This window comes from Meles meles, chromosome 4, assembly GCF_922984935.1.
Source record: "Meles meles chromosome 4, mMelMel3.1 paternal haplotype, whole genome shotgun sequence".
Taxonomy (NCBI): domain Eukaryota; kingdom Metazoa; phylum Chordata; class Mammalia; order Carnivora; family Mustelidae; genus Meles; species Meles meles.
In genome coordinates, this window is record NC_060069.1 from 88,401,561 (window position 1) to 88,421,346 (window position 19,786).

Genomic DNA, 19,786 nt, shown 5'->3' on the forward strand with positions numbered 1-19,786 from the left:
AAAATAAGTCATATTTATACCACCTACATAATGTACTAGAAGAGGTTACTCGGGACAAAGTGCATAGATCAAAAGGAAATTATTGGAGATCAGCATTTATGTGTTTATTTAATTTTCTTGTTAGGAAACATCACCTCCGTCAAGAACGGTATCTTCCCTGTCACCTTGGTGCTGCCCAAAAGTGTTTTTAAAAAATAAGTTTACCGGGGCGCCTGGGTGGCTCAGTGGGTTAAACCTCTGCCTTCAGCTCAGGTCATGATCCTGGGATCGAGCCCCACATCGAGCTCTCTGCTCAGCAGGGAGTCTGCTTCCCCCTCTCTCTCTACTTGCCTCTCTATCTACTTGTGATCTATCTCTATATATCAAATAAAATAAAAAATCTAAAAAAAAAAATAAGGTTACCTCCATATTTATTTTAATGATGTTGGTGAGTTTTATTATCGGCAAGTAGGGAGATAAAAACTGGCTTATAAAAAATAAGTCATGGAGGGCTTAATACACGTAAGAGTTGGCTATGATGAGCAATCCGAACATGGTGATTCCACCAGTTACATGTACTTTGTGTGTTTCTATATGCATCAAAACATCAAAGAATTAAAAATTATATTAATGCTTTTTCACTGAATTATCTTCTCTCCCCCCTTTGTAATTTTGTGGAAAACTCAAGACCTTTTTACATGGAGTCAAAAGTATTGAATATACAGGAATAGAACGCAGTTTTCTGGGTAATTCAAAATAGCTATTTGATACTATTATTTGTTAAAAGATCTCCAGTGTTCTTTTTTTTAAAATATTTATTCAGCAGAGTGTCCGACTTTTGATTTTTAGCTCAGGTCATGATCTTGCCTTCTGGAGATAGAGCCCTGCCTCCGGCTCCATGCTCAGGGGGGCAGTCTGCTGGAGATTCTCTCCCTCTGCCCTTCCCCCCACTCATATGCTCTCTCTCTCGAATAAATAAATCTTTAAATGTGTATGTAGATAGATATATAGATATAGACAAAGATATAGATATAGATATTAACCAGTAGTTGCTGACTAGAAGTTCTGCGTATGGGAGTATACCACTTACTAAGGTGACCACAACAGTGTTGAGGATAAGATTGCTGAGTCTCACCTTCACAATTATCTGTACACATTCACATATTTGACTATATAATTCCAATTCTGTCTGTTTTGTTATGGTAGAAATACAGCCCAAAGTATATTTGTTTTTGATGAATGCTCATGTTTTTTCCTGATGTAATGAGATGGAAGTAACAGAAGTAGCATTCACAGGAGTAGGTGGTAAACTCTGTCAGCTTAATATTCAAAAAGTTATCTATCTCACATATATTATACATATACTATACATAAACATATACATAAGGATATACTGACACGTTATGTATGTATATGTGTGTGTATATATATAGAAAAACATTTATAAAACTGTTATCATCCTTGTTTTACCACCAATTGGAATGGCAGAAAATGTTAAATGTTTACAGTAAACTACTTGTTTTATTCTTTATTTGAGCAAAATGTTTTTAAACAGTTTCCTATTCTCACTCCTCCCCTAATGTCAATGTCTTTTCATTTAAAAAAAGAAAAGACCTCTGCTGTTCAAAGTATATAAGTTAATCTCTGGACAAAGATAGTTCCCTGGGAAACATGAGTTTTAACACATTGACATTGTCTTAAGAATTAACCCCAGAGATTAATTTTTTACACACACACACACACACAAAATCACAGACACATACATGTAACAGAAACACCTGCATGTGAAATATACATATATTTTACACAAGCATCCCCTATTGTTCTGACACTCCTGACATATCCAATAACTTCCTCATTGGACACTGAAAATAAAGTACTATAATCAAACAACATATATTTGAGACTTGATTTCTTTTTTTTCTTGTGAGACAGCCAGCCTCCCTCCATGGAAGCTGTTCTAAGGTCTTGTACTATAGCTCTGTTGAAAAATTGCGCTGGCTCGCCAAATATCTTAATGACTTTTTCTCTCAGCAGTTGGTAATGGTGAAATGTTATTCTAGTAACCATAATGTCTCTCATAAAACAATTGCATACAATACGTACTGTACTTCTATTTTAGTGAGCTCTTCTGTCAGAATAGCAGTGCCAGTAACCATTTAGCATTTCATAGCAAAGTGCTTACCAGTCCTTCAAGTGTAATATTGCAGAAAGAGTGAAGAAATGCGTGATTAAAAACATTCACTGAGAGTGGACCATTTAGCGCAACCCGATGCTGCAAAATAAACCAGCCTTCACATATGTAGGCGCTCATCATATAAATGACAGTTCTATGTGGTCATTTAATTTTACGATCTCAATTCTCGCATATATTGCTCACATAAATATAGTGTTCTCCTGCAGGGAGGTCTGCTGGGTGTTATAAAATCAGTGAGACCTCAATGGGTTCAAATGGACATCTTTTATAATTATTGCTATAAAATTTCTTGACAATGCATTTTGTTGTCCAATGGCTAAAGAAAATGATTTTCCAAAAGAATGGGTTTCAACAAAGAGAGTAACAGAGCCTGGGAATTTGTTCCTGTATTCACCCATATTTAAATTACCTTGGTTACTCTCACCTATTGGAGGCCTTCTTGCTCTTCGGAATCAGGTCTTACCACGTGGATTCCAATTAGAGGTGGTCTATGTTTGAATCGTTTCCTGGTTTCATGAGGCAGTATGGAATATCCAAAGGAAAGGATTAATTTGCTGTGAAGTGCAATTAAAATCTGTTTACAGGGAATTTTTTCAAGCACTTGGAAAAATAAGGAAAGGGTAGAGAGAAGTGTTCCATAAATTCAGGATTAGAAATAGTTTGGAGAAAAGACTCATCAGCACTGGAAAATGGTTCCAATACTACCGTGCATTGCTTGAAGGACTCTTACTACTTTTTCTGACATCTTCAGCATCATATAAAGAATTAAATATGGTAGATTTTCTCTGCAATGTATTGGGATATTTTGATTACCTCTTAGTTTTTATATTTCCTTTAGGATAATAAATTATAATTACTATTGTTGCCTTGTGTGACAAAAGTGTAATGGCATACTAATTGGATTTGGGTATTTGTTCCTATGATTGTCTTGTAAGTACTATAGCAAACTTATTGTTTAGATGTCTGTTTAGAAATCCAATGAAATGTTTCCTATTTATTGTTGAAAGGAAATGAATTACTTAATATGTTTTTAAATATTAAAACATTAATGAGTCACATTCGTTGAACTAGAGGGAAGGGAAGCGAGCATGAATTATGAATTTACCCTTATGGAGAACACAGGCGACAGAGCAATAGCACAGGTGGAGAAAGCATATCCTGAGGACGTTTAGGTTTATTTTCCCATAGTTCATCTCTATGACCACCTGTAGGACTCATTTGTCCTTTGCCTTTTCTTTTGGTGCTGGTCTGGCAGCAGCACTAATGTTGGGATAGAGATTTCTCTCTCTCCCACTTTCACTTCTGAAGTGTAGGCATGGTTCCACCTTCACATGTGGGGGAGTGGGTAATATCAGAAGCTAAGCCAACAAGGAATCACATTCCTCTCATCTCAGAGATTGGTTCTGACAGGACACATATCAAGTTCCATTATGAAAATCCTACACTAGTGGATTTAAGATCTTTTATAAGACAACTGGGAAAACAAAATAAAACAAAAACAATAACAAGAAATAAAGCTCGTTTGTCTCCCTCCCAATCCCATCCATTATATGTTTATAAAAAAATAAGAAATAAAAATAAAGCTTGTTTGGAAACTGACCTCAGAGTTGTGAGGGCGGGGAGCTCTGTTCCTCCCATCTTACCCCCTAGTGGTATCAGGAACTGAAGTTTCCACATGGAAAAAGAACAGAAACCAGAGGCAATGAAAGACCAGATTTTGGATCACACTTGAACCCTCCAAATAAGCTTCTTCACCAAAATAAACTTACTCCAGAAGATTTTAACTAAAGTACTTTGAGCTGAGTTTCCTGAAGTTTGCTATTGAGAGAGCCCTAAGTAATCCATGTGTTTTATTCCTTAATTTCCTTATGAAATCACTAATCATCACCCTTTTATTTTTTTGCCTGAGGTCATTCAGGTTTGTTGTTTGTCACTTGTAACCAAAATAGTATGAATAAACTCTTCTTTGCTGGAAGCAGATTCTACTATTTTGATTTTTACTTCTCTTGTGTCAAAGCTATCAACTTATTTTTTCATTCAATTATATAACTGTACTGATAAAATTGATATTTGAGTGTCTTCCATGTGTTAGACACTATTGGTGCAATGATAAAAAGCACATAGTCTCTGTCTTCTTGAGGTAGAAAGTCTAATGATAGAGAACATCATTAAAGAAGCATTTTTGACAACAGTATGAGATGAAAAGTACACCAAGTTTTTATAAGGACTTAAAGGAAAACCAAGCCCTCACTTGGGAAGTCCAGCAAGGTCTCCTGAGTGAGGGACACCAAACCTGAGGTTTGAGAGATAGGCAGGATAAATCCAGAAAGGCTGGGGGCAAAACAAGGAGGAGGAGAATTGAAAAGTCCAAATTTCAGAGAAAGCATGATGACTTAAGGAATCGCAAAGATTTACAAAATGGCTCAAGCTTAGAGAAAGAGGCACAGCAAGGGAGGTGGTTTAGGAAAAGAAAGAGGTAAAATTTTAGAAGTATAGGTATGGGATAAACTAGACCAGGAAGGGACTTACCAACAAGGAGAATTTGTCAGTTATCTTTAAAACAGTAAAAAGCCAATAAGGTTTTAAGTAGGGGAGTGGAATGGTCAGATTTTGGTTTGTCAAATAAAATCAAATCCAGACCTAGATAAGGAGAGACTTTTTTATTCAAAAGTCCTATTGCAATAAAAGAGGCGGACTATTGCTATAGAGGGAAGAGAATTATTGTAATAGGAAGAATGCCCCAACCATGAAATCTACAAGTATTTCAAAAGTCAGGTAGAAAAGGGCTTTTCTTTTATAGTGAGGAGTGAACAAGGTCAGAAAAAAATCAGGCATGGGGAAGTAAGATGAATGGATGAAAGTGGCATGCTTAGTTAATAGATCAGAGAATGTTTACCCTGAGGTCAGCCTATTCCTAAAAGGGGTCATTCAGAAGGAAATGTAGACTGATTTATATTGAAGAAGGGTCAAAATTCAGGGACCTGGGGGAGGAAGGGAAGCTTAACCAAATTTTGGTCAAGTAAAATTAGCAAGTATTTTATCCAGATTGATTACTGGGTATAAGAAGTTCAGCTAATTGTTCATGCAACAAAGAATGAAAATTTGGAAGTTCTGTGTCTAGTTTTATCATAAATAAAGAAGAAAGGCATCTGTGAGATTTATCTAGGTCATATGGGGAAGAATGTTTCATTGCGGTAAGCCATATCCTAGGAAATGAAAGAGTAGGGAGCCTCTTCTTTTTATTTTTTTCTTATTTATTTAAGCATCCTCCACACCCAACATGGGGCTCAAACTCATGGGTCAGAGTTCCATGCTATACTGACTGAGCCAGCCAGGCACCCCAAGGGAGGGGGAACTTCTTAAACATTGCTGTTTTCCAGGATCACAGAGCTCAGGTGAAGTTTAATATGGTCAGATTTTTAGAAAGACCTCTCTGACTATACCATGGAGAAGAATTGGAAGGGGCATGAGATGAAAGAGAAAAAAAGTGTACAGTACTTCAAATGCCATTACCCTGGGCCAAGGTAGAGATACTAGGCATATGGAGAAGCAAATGGATTGCAAAGATTTCAAAATGCAGAATAGGTCTTAGTATTTGAATCTGGGAGTGAACAGAACAGTTAACTCTTAAGTCACAAGGGCATTAGGAAGCTAATCCCTTTAGCTGAAATTTCCCTCTTGAATTCTCCAGTGGTCTTTTGGATTTTTCAGTCTGCAAGAGGTCCTCTAAACCACTGTTTTCCAAAGAGGTTTGAGTTTATGGATATAATTGTTTTTATTTTCAGAAAATTTGTCTTCTATGTTATCCTCAAACATTTTTGTCTATTTAAGTTGTTCTTTTTTCAGTGCAGAAATTATATATGCACTGAATCTCCTTTTACTCTAGTACTTTTCAGTTTTGTCCCTTTCCTTTTTATATATCTTTGTTTTGTTTCATGTGTGTGCTTCAGCATGCTCATCCTTTCTAACTCAGCATCAGGGTGATGTTAGAGTCTGCATCTGGGTTTAGCAGGGGAGGAACTTTTCTTGGACCTTGAGTCTAGGACAGATGCTATAAGTACTGCCAGTCAATTTCATCATCTAGAAAAGCAGAAACTTCTATAAAGAAGATGCTTGTATGTACAGCTGCCTCAAGAAATGCATGAATGAAGAGTGATTAACAGGAGGCTTCTAACCAGGCACTATCTAATGGGGCCCAATTTTCACCATTATTTTTATGCCCAATATGCTGGTCCAACATAGAAAAGTGCATTATAACAAATCTTAGAAACGTATTATGTCAATGATTAATGCCAAAAGCTTCTGCCTCATCAACAATTATCCAAATCATTAATTTCCCTGATTTGACAAAAGAATAAGATGTAAATCAGATATTTAACTAAAGCATGCCTTTTTTTTCCTCATAACAGAACTCTCTTAACTGTAAACACATCTAATATTTCCCTTTGCTTAGATCCTTTCAATAAAGATTACATTAATCTCTTCCTATTCTGGTGTCTCTTTTAATTGATCTAAATATTGGAAATTAGGTCTTACATGATTAATTATAGAATTTTATATTCTTTCTATATTTAATAATAGAATTAATTTTTTTTATTTCTTTAAGAAAAGTAATTTTTTTCTGGTACATATACTCACTTGAGTTTTATGTGGGTTGATAGTCTTCCCATGCTTCTGCAAGATTGGCTCCTCCAGAAACAGACCCTGAGATAAGGATTCATGTGAAAGTAATCATTTTGGCAAATAATCCAAGAAAACATTGGTAGGAAAGTAGGGAAATGAGTCCATGAGAGGAAGAAAGCCAATAAACATACATTAGTGAGCAAATTGCTGCTGTTGTCAAATAAAGTTCCATCCTGATGGAGGCCTCTAAGGGACTGTGCAATTTATTCCTGAGAGTTGTTCTGTCAGAGGTACTAGAAGCTGGAATATTTATCCTTCAACTCTTATCCATCACTGGTTGAAGACCACTCCTGGGGGAGATTAATTTTCCAGCATTTCTGGCCTTTTCCTAAGCATGAGACATCTCTGGCTGGGGTATACCTAAGCAGCTTCCCTTCTTCTTACCCTCCTGGCATTCTCCCTATCTTTTTCTTAAGGAGAATGTAGATCCAAGGCCCAAGTTTGCATGAAGAGAATGTGTAGGCCTAGGGAGAAAGACCAAGATCGGGAGGCCTGGCCCATCTCCAAGTGAGTTACAGGTACTCAACACTTTTCTCTTCCTTTAAGAGAGCAAGTCCTGTTGGGTGACCCCCAAGACCTGGTTCTTATAGTAGGAGAAAGAGGTGGAGGGAAAGGTGCACAGACAGAGTCTCTGTTGTACTTCTGCCTGAGTGATCTACGTCTGTGTCTGCCTATGGGGGTCATTTTTGCATTGTCTTTCTTCCTGGAAGTCCATATTATATAATAAAATTATAGTTCTATTAATATAAATAATGATCTATTATTAAGCAAAATGTGACTTTTTTGCAATTTATAAGTTTATGTTGTTATTCATCTATCACTGTTATCCCATTATATAGGTAAAAAAAAATTCTTAAAGGAAAACTTTATATTTTTATGTTTTATATTTTATTTTATATACTTTATTTACATTTTAAAATTTTATATTTTAATGGCTGTTTTTCCTGCTCTTTGAACAAGGGGCCCACATTTTCATTTTGCTCAGATCTCTGAAAATTATGAGAACTTCTTGATAAAATTCAAAGAGCCGGGTGGGGGGGGGGAACTGAGGGAAAAGAGGGAGAAGAATGGAGGGAGGAAGAAAAGAAACCTCCACATTAATGACTAGCATAATTGTAAAAATACTTATCATATATGAAGATTTTTATGACACTTGTAAAACAAGCTAATAGCAGTGTCAGAGTTAATTATTGCTAATAACAGTGGTCATCACTTTGTGGCCTTTGAGATTGGTGCTGTTAAATATCAAAGGCACTCTGTGTGTTTGTCCATTTGTATTCAACTGAAGTTTGATTTTGATACCATTTATCTGACACTTTTATTAATTGCTTAACTTTCCAGAGGTTGGAGCCAAATGTATTTGCCTTGGAAGCAATTGAAACAAAGTGTTCACTAACCATAGAAAATAGGCATCATGCTCTGCATTATATTAAGGCTACCAAGAAAAGCTCTATTTATGCAAGAATATAGTTGGAAGCAAAGTGAAAGTCAATTGCCTTTTTTTTTCAATGGAAACAAGCCAAGTGTAATCGATTATACTTGGACATTTGTGAAAGCAATTCTTTCTGTTGTATTAATAATAGGTGTACCACAGGAAAAGGACTGCCAGTCAGCAAGATGTAGGAAGTATGGTGAATAAGCTGAAGGGAAGGTTATGAGCTGCATGGTGGCTAAGTGGAAAGTGTGGGTGTTAACTCCCTAAAAATCTTCCAAGGGGAAGAAAGGTGATGGAGAATAAGGTCAATCAACAGCTCTTTAAAATGTCAGTAACTTAGAATCTGTTCCAACTTTTAGAGGAACAGGACAGAGTTCATGCTGTATCTTTGTGGTTCAAAATACAGAAGCCAGAACTTACAAAGTGAAGTTCTTTTACTCTTTTTCCTCTTCCTGTGATTTTCTCTCTCTGAGTCCCTTTCACATTTTTTATTAAGCAGGGATCTCTTGCCAGCCCATCTCATTTTCCTTGTTTCTTCTGCTCAACTGGCTTCTGTATTTCCTTTGAAACCTTCTATAGTGGAATGTGATCTGTTTTCACTACTGTTGGAGGAAAACTCTACTGTAGGTTCAAATGGGTGGGGGCATGCAGCTAACTGGCAACAAATTAACAAGAGAAAAGACAAAATGTATTCATACACATACGAGTGCACAAAAGAAATGGCTCCCTGAATAACTAGATAGGGATTTATATATCTACTTCATAGGGGAAAGGGAGAGAGAGACAAGCTTTCTATTGGAAGAATAAATGGGCTTAATAGGAGATTGACGAATGGGTTTTTAGGGAAACAAATGGAAAGTAATAATAATATTTATTTGCAATTTCTCCAGCTCTTTTCTGTCTGTGAAACTGCTCCAGAAAGGGGACTTAACTACAGCCTTGCTCTCTAAAGACTCTCCCTTTAATCAGATAAGGGAAACTCCAAAAAGATTTTTCTTTTCTTTCTTTCTTTTTAACATCTGTTGCATATCAAATGCTTTCAATCTAATCATCTTCATTCCAACTCTGAGGGTCTGAGGGGATTCCCCACACTACCAAAGACAAAGAAAGAGTTCAAGGCAGGAGGAGACTGGAGAATGTTCTGACAAGGATCCTTTTGACTTCAGCAGGTGACTATAAGGAGACTACAGATGCTGGAGGGCAGCAGAATATGACACCCCAAATATGCCAGTTTGGTATAGTGGTTATTTTGAACTGTAGTCACTTCAAAAACACCAAATTCAAGAAGTTTCCTTTGAACTCTCCTTATCTGCCTAAAGACAGGTGCTCCAAAAGAAACTCCAAGGGGTCATAGACTCCTTCCAAACAGGTTCATCAACAAAGATTGACTCTTATCACAGGAGAGGAGACCCAGACAAACTTTGTCATTAACTATCGCATCCCCTATCTTTTCTTTTAAGGACTCATTCATATTTCCTAAAATAATTTACTCTCCTTTAAGAGACTCACATCTCTCCCTCCCCTTTCCCTATTAAAATGCTATCTAATTGAATTTTCCCTCTCTCTCTCAAATAAATAAATAAATTGAATCTTTTTTAAAGATTCTAGATTACCCTTATTTGTGTCATTTCTTCTGTTTCTGTCTTGCATACCCATAGGAGAACTTCATCTGGGTAAAACAGATAAATCTGCCTTCATAGATCAAAAAAATACAGTTCAGACCTACCTAATAATTTGTGCCATTTCATCTTTTATTGATCGCAGTGTTAAAACAGATGGCTTTTTGCAGAAGCTAATTAGTATATTGATAAATGCTACAAACCAACTTTGTAAATAGTGATGCTCCCAGGTACATACTAATTTATGCAAGGTGAAAATTCAAGAGCCTGGGCTGTCCTGATTTTCATACATCTTAAGGAAAAGTGATATTATGTGTTGAACTGCATCCTTCAAAAAGATATGTTGAAATCATAAGCATTGGTGCCTGTGAATATGACTTTATTTGGAAATAGGGTCTTTGTAAATACAATCAAAGTAAGATGACGTCATGGTGGACTAGGGGAGCCCTAACTCAGTATGACTTGGTGTCTTTGTAAGAGGAAGAGAAAGGACAGTAGAGCTCTGGCCATGTGAAGATAGAGGCAGAGCTTGGAATTACTCTGTCACATATTAAGAAATGCTGTGACTACCAGAAGCCAAAAGAAGTAAGGAAGGAGCCTCTCCTAGAGCCTTCGGAGGGAGCATAGCCCTACTAACATCTTGGTTTCAGCCTTCTAGCCTCCAGAGTGTGAGAATAACTTTGTGTTGTTTTAAGCCACCTGATTTGTGATGTTTTGTTACAGCAGCCCTAGGAAACTATAGGTGATAAAACAGTTTTCTTTCTTAGGGGTCAGGATCTGTTTCACCTGGCTGAAGCATCCTTGCTTTCAGGAATCTGAGTGAGTTTCTCAACTTTTCTTTCCCAAACTGAGTTCCTTACACTTGAATGCACTGTTGGTTCTTTTATAGACCTGGGTGAGATGTATTTTAATTTAGATATGTGTCCCCTGTTGTTCTTTCTCAGCTGGTATAAAAAGTCAATTACACTGTGTCTACTAAGTATTTCACAAAAGGATCTCTGAATAAAATCTAATGCAAAAAAGACTCAAAGAGAAGTGACACATAAATTCAAATTCATTTCATTTCATTTCCACTTCAGACTTATTGATACAACCTTAAAAACACCTATTTGCACCTTGATTTTAGCAAAAATAAGTATTGAATATTTATTTGAGAATTAAAATAATAATGTGAGAGGTAAATCGGTTTTATTTTAAAACACTGTACAGTACCTAGTTGGTAACCTAGTAGGTGCTCTGTTGTGTTTAAATAAAGGAATTTTTGGAGCAAAGAAGGAGATAAAACTGAAGTTTTGGCTATTTATACGTAAATGCAATGTATAGTCTAAAAACATTCCATCATATGCTTGAGAGGGCATGGTGTTTTTATTGATGAACACAGAATACAAATGTTACAATAGTGCATTTTAAAATAGAGTCTCCGTTGGGATAAGGAAGTTATTTTGGCATAGCTCAGACCCCAAGTATTTTCATATTCTTATCCAATTTTTCCAACAGAAAGTACAGGAAACATATAAATGACACCACAGGGATGGAATCAGCAAAACTTTAGACTAAAAGAAATTTTATAGAATAAATGACCTGGTTCCTTGAATGAATAAATAATGAATAAATTTCAGTGACAGGTGCACAAATACATGAGACAGAGAGAGAGAGAGTTGGAGGGAGAGCTATAAATTAAAATCTTGAGAGACGTATCAACCAACACCAAAGTATAGATATTATTTGGATCCTGATTTGAACACATAAATTTGTAAAAAGTAAATTAAAATCTTGAGAGACGTATCAACCAACACCAAAGTATAGATATTATTTGGATCCTGATTTGAACACATAAATTTGTAAAAAGTATTTGTGACACAATAATATATTTAATATTAAAAAATGTCAATTTGGGGGCCTATTTTAATTATTTTTAAAAAACCTGTTACCTTTTTAAAAATATGCTGAAGTTATTAGAGAGGAAATTATACAATATCTGGTATTGAATTCCAAAACCAGTGGGGGCGGTGGAGAAACAAATTATTATATAGATGAGATAAAACTGGTAATAAATTGTTAATTGTTGAAACTAGGTTATGAGAATATGGTTCTTTAACATTGTTTTTCTACTTCCATATATTTTTAAAAATTTCCATTATACATGCAAAAAATTTTAAAAATGTAAATAGGTCTATTCCTTGGCTTTAAGGGCTTCAAAATCTAGTTACAACATGTCTGAGTACATAAAATTAGCCACTGAGATTAAGATCATCAATTGAACAATGCAAAACTCTAGAGTTACACAAATTTAAATCCTAATCTCAGGTGCAGCTCATTAGGAAAAGAGAACATTTGTGACCTAGCTGTAGAAGAAAGGACAAGACTAAAATAGGCCAAAGGATAAAGCAAGAGGGAATTATTTGACATCTCGGGCTATACTCTAGATTATATTCCCTTGTTTAACCAAGGAGCCTTTATTTTCCTTTACTCTTACACTGAATACTTTTGATACCAACTACTGATCAATTCTCTGGCTCCAGCAGGAGATCCTAAAATCCAATTCAGCTTTGACACTATCTACCTGGAGTTAGAGTGAGATCTCACAGGTTAAGGGCTCAGTCCCATAAAACTGTCCCTACTCATATGTCAATCTCAAATCCCAGGTTGTCACCTATACTTGACTGCCTATAAATCAGTGTTCCCTGGACCTCCTTCTTGGGTTCAGCGATTTGCTAGAATGGCTCACAGAACTCAGGGAAACACAGTTAATAGTTTCTTATAAAGGATATAATAAAAGATATAGATGAACAGCCAGATGAAGAAATGCACAGGGCAAGGTCCACACGGGCTCTGAGTTCAGAGTTGGAATGTGCCACCCTCCCATCACACGGATGTGTTCAATAACCTACAAGCTCTCTATACATGTACATTAGGGGGTTTTGTGAAGGCTTTATCACAGGGATGTGAGAGACATGACAGATTATTAACTCAGTTTTTATCTCCTACCCTCCCACCCACCCCGGAGGATAGGAGGTAGGGCTTGAAGTTCTAAGCTTCTAATCATGACTTGGTCTTTCTACTGACCAGCACTTATCCAGCAGCCCACCAAAAGTTATTCAATTAGAACAAAAACCACACCTATCACCCAAGAAATTACAAGGGTTTGGGGAACTCTGTATTAGGAATGGGACCAAAATCAAATATTAGAAAGAACTGAGGACAGAGACAAATACATATATTTCTTATTTTACACACCCCAATCTTATGCCTTCTCATCTAATTGTACTACTTTTAGTCCATTCCTTGGGCTCAGGCCTAGAGGTCATGCTTATTTCTTTTTTCTCTAAAGCTTCACTATCATCGGATCTATCATAAAATCCTACTGACCTCACCTACAAAGTACATCTGGACTCTATTTTTCATTATCTTATCCATTACCACCCTAGACAAAGCCACCACCATCTCTTGCCTGGGCTACAGTCTTCTAACTGGTCTCCTTATGTCTTCTCTTGATCCACACTTAACTGCAGGGTAATCTCCACATAACAGCTATGATAAGCATTTTTAAAATGTGAATTTAATTACATCCACGCCTGGTTAAAATCCTACAACTTCTGATCATAGCCCTCTCTGATCAGTGCTTACATGTCTCAGACCTCATCACATGACTCTCTCCCTTGCTTACTCTTCAGTTGTAGGTCAGGATTTTCCTTTCTGTGGGGTCTTTGTACTTTTTGTTTCTACCTAGAACCACTTTGCCTTACCTATTTACAAGGCTCTTTTTCTAAAAAAAAAAATAATTTTTCAAGTCTCTTTTCTTTCCTGATCACTGTCTCTTATGACCATCCAATAACCCTTCTCTATATTTTTAAAATTTCTTCATAACTGTGAAATTAACAATGATCTATTTGTTTAAACCTGGCTATTGACTCTACCAGTATAAATTCATTTCCCAAAGGTAAGGACTTTGTCTTTTTAACAATTTTCCTACCTCCTAGAACAGTATCTGGCATGTAATTATAAATATTGATTGAGACAGTGAATGATCAATAAAACTAAAATATCTAAGATATTGGGTGGAGCTGGGGCCAGTGATTAAGGACAAGTGGTTTGGCTGAATTGGAATTTAATGTAGGAAATTAATCAGAAAATTTTGCAATGCTAATTAAAAACTAGATTTTTATAGGACTAAAAAACTGGATTGTATTTAAGCAATTCTGTCTTCTGAACTATGTAGGATTCATTGCTATTCATAGGCAAATGGATTAAAGTCATAATTACCTGGAAGTCTTTATTTTTTTATTTATTTATTTATTTATTTTTAAAGATTTATTTATTTGACAGATAGAGATCACAAGTAGGCAGAGAGGCAGGCAGAGAGAGAGGAGGAAGCAGGCTCCCAGCTAAGCAGAGAGCCCGATGCGGGGCTCGATCCCAGCACCCCGGGATCATGACCTGAGCCGAAGGCAGAGGCTTTAACCCGCTGAGCCACCCAGGCGCCCCACCTGGAAGTCTTTAAAACAGAAAAAAGTAGAATGAATACTTTGACCCATGGAAGGCTGCTGAAATAAGGGACTTGTTTTTGTTTTTGTTTTTTAAGATTTTTATTTATTTATTTGACAGAAGTAGGCAGAGAGGTAGGCAGAGAGAGAGAGAGAGAGGAGGAAGCAGGCTCCCTGCCGAGCAGAGAGCTTGGTGTGGGACTTGATTCCAGGACCCTGAGATCATGACCCGAGCTGAAGGCAGAAGCTTAACCCACTGAGCCACCCAGGCGCCCAGGGACTTGTTTTTTATTTCAGTGACTTTTCAACAATTATTACAAAAGACTGTTTAAAAACTAACAGTGAATAGTAGTAGTAGCTATTATTTACTTACCACTAGAGACTGGGTACTCTACCAGGAACTTTGTAAACTTTGGTTAATTTAAATCTCACAACTATATAGTGAGGTATGCATTATTCTTCCAATTTAACCTATAAAGAAACTGAGGTTTAAGAACTTAGAAATCATCCCCAATGTCTTAATATTGTAAATGACAGAGCTAGAATTCAAACTATATATATTTTTTAAAGATTTTATTTATTCATTTGACAGAGAAAGAAAGAGAGGCAGGCAGAGAGAGAGGAAGAAGCAGACTCCCCGCTGAGCAGGGACACCACCCCCCACGCCCCATCAGGACCCCAGCAGGACTCTATCCCAGGATCCTGAGATCATGACCTGAACTGAAGTCAGATGCTTAACCAACTGAGCCACCCAGGTGTCCCTAAACTATATTTTAAAGTAAGCTTAATGATTAAAGTTTTAACATACGTAAAGAAAAGTGGCAAGTATAAATGAATTCTCACAATTTTGGCACACCTGCTTATACATAATATTCCTTATGCTGAAAATTTCCTTTTGTTTAACTCTTATCATGACTCAAATCCTTTGGTGTTAGATAGTGGCTGAGGCTTCCTCTATCTTTACCTCTATAAAAGAAAAAATGCACTGGACAAGTTAAACAGGCAAGGAGGATTTTATTCAAGACTATTGCAATAGGGCAAAGAAATTGAACTCAGTTGCATTGAAACAAAGGACCAAAGGTCTGGAGAGTTTTTAAGCACTGAGGTGAGCTAGTGGAAAACTACTCGAGGATACTGGAAGGAGACTGGTCAAAGTAACTGGGCCATCTCTTTGCTAATTGGCATTTATTGAAGTTAAGCTCCATCCTTCCCCTCTATAGAGACTGAGAGAAAGATACTGTCCTTTTTTTTTTTTTTTAAACTACATTTCAAAAGACATCCCTGGGTTGTAAAAGAATTATATCTCAAAGGAGCAGAGAAAGAGTCTAGAATTAAAAGTTTTCTAAAGTAAATACTCTGTAATCAAGAAGAAACCCATTTAAAATTTAGTCCAGTTGAGAAGAATGTTAAGGTCATCTTGATCATCTACCATTACTAATATTGTCACATTAATTTCCATTCTGAAGATGATTAAATTTAAGGGATAGTTTTGCACAATACCAGAAAGGAGATACCATATCATTACTTCAATATATAAAAATGCAGTCACTCTGGTTCCTCAGATAACTTGAATCTAGACCACAGTATTAGTGATAAGGGATTTGCAGGGCATGGTCTTTGCAGTGAGGTTAAGGGAACATTATTTGCCCAATTCTGTCTAGAGAATAAACTGTATAAATGATCATGATATAGCATAGATACTTGGGAGGTGATAACATCCAACAGGAAAAGGAATTCTTTAAAGTTGTTAAGAGTAGTGTAACAAGGTATAACAACCTGAAATTAGACCATTAGGGTACACATTAGGGAAGTATTTCTAAATGTAGGGCTGATTAGATTTAGGAATAATTTGCTGAGAAAAGGCCACCAAGGTTGCATCAGTAGGAATACTCAAGAGTAGATTAGATAAAATATAAATTGCTATTTGTGACCATAGTGATGTGGTCAAACCGATAGTAATACAGAGGAACACACTCTATGACCCTGGAGATGTTTTTCACCTCCATGGTAAGATCTACTTGATTTTACAAAACAATAAAAACAAAAGCATTATAATTTGTAATATTAAATCACAGTTGAGGATTCCCACAACAAAAATGCATTTCTCTTTACCCTGTTTTCCTTTAAGCTAGCTTTTAGAGGGTAGATATTTGCATCAGTAAAGAAAATGAAAATGATGCCCATTTTACATTATAAGGAATTAATTTGCGGCCAATGTGCTTATATTAACAAATTGTTACTTGGTTAGAAAATAGCCTGAGCAGTACTTTGTTTCCTTAATGGCCCTGTTTAACAATTCAGTTTAACTGTTTTTGCTTAATTTTCATGCTAATTTTAAGCTATTCCCAATCTTTGAAGTTTAACAGTATTTTAAATTTAACAATGTATTGATGTTTGCATTTAATTTTTATTTGATTTAGCTTATTTTATTCAAAGTGGTTTGATTAGTACTTGATTGTTTTGTAAATGATGCGGAGTATTGGATAAAATTCCCAGGTAAGGGATTGATTTCCTATTTTAAATAAATGTCAGGGCAAGACCTTCCTTACTACCATGTAAATTCTTTAGATTAAGTCTGAATTATATCAGAGTACCTCCTTTCTTGTCCAAATAAGGGAGATGCTATGGATAAGGATTCATTGCAGATTTTTCTCAGGTGTGTTAATTTGCCTTGCTACCTTATCTCCTCTAGCTCCTTCGGTAATATGTGTAGCCATTTAACAAATATTAAAGAGCAATCCTGTGTGCCAGGAATTGTTCTAGATAACAAATCCATACCATGCATAAGGTAATTACTTTCATATCTCAAAACCAGAAGAACCATTGATTATTGTAGTTTTCCTCCTAATGTGAGAATTGAGGCCTAGTAAGTTTTCCGAATCAGAGACAAATTGTAATAATAATTCATGCTTTCATATTACCTTTGAGTTATATGCTTAATTTGGGAATGGGAAATGTAGCAAATACTTGGCCACTCCTTCCCCTCCCCAGTTCCAGCACACTGCTCATGAATTATAATACTCTGCTGTAGATTCAAGAGGGAGCCAGAAAAACCTTTTCCACAGTGTTTCAGGCATCCACTACAAACTGACAGACAAGTTGATGCCTATACATTTATTAATATCTACACTGTTTGGAAGGAGTCTTGATGTAACACACACACACACACACACACACACACACACAGAGGACGTGGAGTTAGAAGACTAAAAATGAAGTTGTACTCCTGACACTTACACTGCGTGTCACCTTGGACAAATCATCTCACTACTTTGTGTCTCATTTTGATTATACATGGAACTTAAATCTCTTATGGGTTTGAAATTTTATGAAATTTGAAATTTCCAAGTGAACAATTTCAGAAGAGCCTTCCTGATCTATGAACACTAGAGATAATGTTGCTGAAAATCAGGATTTATGAAATACCTTTAGCCATACAGGGATTATTTAGGTAATTATAATTAGAAGCAGTGCTATATGTTTTGAATTTGAATAGTTATATTGTTATATTATAAGGGCCTGTTTAGCCAGAGTGGCCCCACCTCGGTTGAACAGCCATTTTGTTGTTTATGCAGTAAAACTTAAACTGACCCAGCTCCCACCCCCCCCAACCCCCCACCCCCCTCCCCCGGGGATTTACTTAAAAGCAAGTCCTGGAAACCAGTCCCAGGTAACAAAGCCCAAATACAAGGGTGGGTCAGGTCAGGTGGAGATAACAGCCTGAATGCAGGGAGGAGTCCGGTTAGGTGGAGATATCCAATCAGTGGAGTATGCATATTGTCTCCCTAGCTACCAAGGAGTGTGGGCCCCACCTTTTGGGCACCTTTAGGGCACCAATTCATACCAAGGTGATAGGCTAGTTCAAATAGCTACTATGGGGTGAATTATAGTTCGATTGGCCACCTAAGTGGGACCTAGCATGACTGTGCAGCTTTCTCTGTGTGTTGCAATCTCATTGGCCACCTGTGTGTGGCCAGGCTCAACCACATGGTCTTTCCTCTATAAAAGTTAGTCTGTGAGGCAGGGAGGGGTCGCCCTCTCTGTAAGGGGAGGCCCCGACTGGTCTGTTTGATGGTTGGTTTGATTCTTGATGCTTGGCACAAAATAAAGCTTTGCTTGACCTTCACTTTGTATCAGTCTTGCTCCTTTGACCATGGACCCATTATTGGGGGACCCAACAATATATGTTATGATATGAATTGAATATAGAGGATCATAAATCAAAAATGTGACAGTGGTTTTTAATTAGATCAAAACAGTATATATTTTTTATTTGTAGAGCATAACAAATGACATGGAGGACATTGGGAGATGGAGAGGAGAAGGAAGTTGAGGGAAATTGGAAGGGGAGGCGAACCATAAGAGACTATGGACTCTGAAAAACAACCTGAGGGTTTTGAAGGGGCGGGGGTGGGAGGTTGGGGGAACCAGGTGGTGGGTAATAGGGAAGGCACGTATTGCATGGAGCACTGGGTGTGGTGCAAAAACAATGAATACTGTTATGCTGAAAAAATAAATAAATTAGAAATTAAAAAAAACCAAAAAAACAAAACAGTATATATTTTATGTCTAAGGAGTATAAATCAGCCTTCTTGACAAACAGAAGCAAAGAAATGACTCAGTGTAACAGGTAGATTTACTTAGATATCCCTAAGTTACTTAAAGGAAAGGTTCTTCGGTACTTGTATTAAAATATCATCTAGGGGCAGCTGGGTGGCTCAGTGAGTTGGACGTCCAACTGTTGATTTCAATTCAGATCATCATCTCAGGGATGGAGACCTGCATTGGGCTCTGAGGGCTGGGTGTGAAGCCTGCTTGAGATTCTCTCCTTCTCCCTCTGGCCCTGCCTTTCGCGCCCCCCACCCCCAACTTGTGTGCATGCTCTCTCTCAGAAAAACAGAACAAAAAACAAAAAACAAATCTGGAAAGTGTGAAAGCTAATTATCTACTTGATACTTATACTATCTGTTGAGATAACAAATGATAGAAGTTCATTGGCTGTTTCTATATGATATCAAAATAGTAAATTTAGTAAACAAAATTTCATCAAATTTGTTGTTGGTGAGTGTGTGGCAAAGAATTTAACTTAGCCAAACAGGGACTTGGTCTCTGCCCTAGGCTTCTGGGAAGTAATCTCTACAGCCTTGGAATATTGCGACTCCTAGGACTATCTTCATTTGCTGGGGACCTTGGGCCAGCCAGCTAGTAACCATATCATGTAGGGTGGGGCTCTGAGCCATACTTATAATGTGATGGAGGGTGGGTGGGTCATGTGGTATCAGATGACCTCTGGAGGAGCTAAAGACGGAAATCAACCATGTGGGCAATTAATTATGTCTATCTATGTGATAGAGCTCCAGTAAAACATATGGACCCTGAGGCTTATTTG